Source organism: Bombus vosnesenskii, unplaced genomic scaffold (assembly GCF_011952255.1).
Source record: "Bombus vosnesenskii isolate JDL3184/JDL3185 unplaced genomic scaffold, Bvos_JDL3184-5_v1.1 scf7180000013543, whole genome shotgun sequence".
NCBI lineage: Eukaryota > Metazoa > Arthropoda > Insecta > Hymenoptera > Apidae > Bombus > Bombus vosnesenskii.
In genome coordinates, this window is record NW_022883109.1 from 6,386 (window position 1) to 7,662 (window position 1,277).

A 1,277-nucleotide genomic window follows, 5' to 3' on the forward strand; every position below is an offset into this window, starting at 1 on the left:
CCGTTTAATTGCGGAATACATACTATCGCGCCTTTGGCCCGTAAGCTCGGAGAGGCGAATTGCGGTGGACGGTCTTCGTAAGAGGGATGGTTGTCTTCTTCTGTTCGAATTGGAACGCATGGTGGGGAAGTTCTATCTCTCGCGGCAACAGATTCGTCCATAGTAATAAGGGAGCCTAGTTCTGTAGTAGCGTCGCGTCCTATTTTTATTTTGGAGATATTTTTGCCTAATAGTTCTATTTCCGCTGCACGCTTCTTATTTTCGCTGTCGGCCGTCCGTTGTGTCTCTTCTACGCGTTGCGCAAGAATTTCAATTTGTTTTTGTATCACGTCGGATATGGCACGAATCGAATTGTCCGTACCTCCGTTTGTAGAAACGGTTTCAATAGTTTCGACTTTGTCTTTTCGTGATGTGGGCATGATTCTAATTGAGCTTATTGAGTCTAAACTACTGTTGCTATTTGGACTCGAAGCGCTTGAGAAACTGGGTTTTCTCACACGGTATCGTGAAAATGAATCCAGATTTTTCAGCTTACCGTAGTAGCTATGACCGTTGAGGAGTCTCAGCGATGTTTCCTCTCTGGTTGGTTCTAGATTCCGAATCTTATTCGTAGGCTTGCTCTGCGCTGACCGTAGTCCTCGCGTCTAGTTTCACCGTAGTGGAACGTTGAAAGTTGCTGCAGGGCTTCGTAGTAGCAAAGATTCGCACTGGGTCCGATGATCCTTCGATCTTCAACGATGCGCGTACGCCGAAATCGTAATTTCGTTTGCACTGAAGTGAATAGATCCTGGCACGGATCGCCAAAAGGTCGTGTAAAATTAAGGTAAAAATAAGGAACTTGTTAATTTCCGAAAAGGAGATGAAGTTCTTTTTATTTTTTACTCAATTTATACAATTTTTTCGGTTCGCGATGATACGCTTTCGATACTTGGATTAGTTAAGAATTTTTTTTAGACTGACTGGATGATTTTGAGGGGAGCATTTATATTCTTCCATTCGTTGGAGTGGGAGAAGGTTTTGTTTATACTTAGTGTAAAATTCGGAGAACGGCTGGAGTGATCGAATGCCCCTCAGGCGGCTGAGAACGGATGCTGACCGGACGGTCACACGCGATAAGGCGTTCGGAATTTCAGTTTGTTATATACAGCTGCTCGAATTTCGTCTGTGACACTCTCTCGGTTCGGAGATAACAGCGCTGTGTGCCGCCGGACGATTAATAACCGACTCGAGATCTAGATACGAATAAGTATAAAAAGGTTGGATCTTGGTTTCGTCGG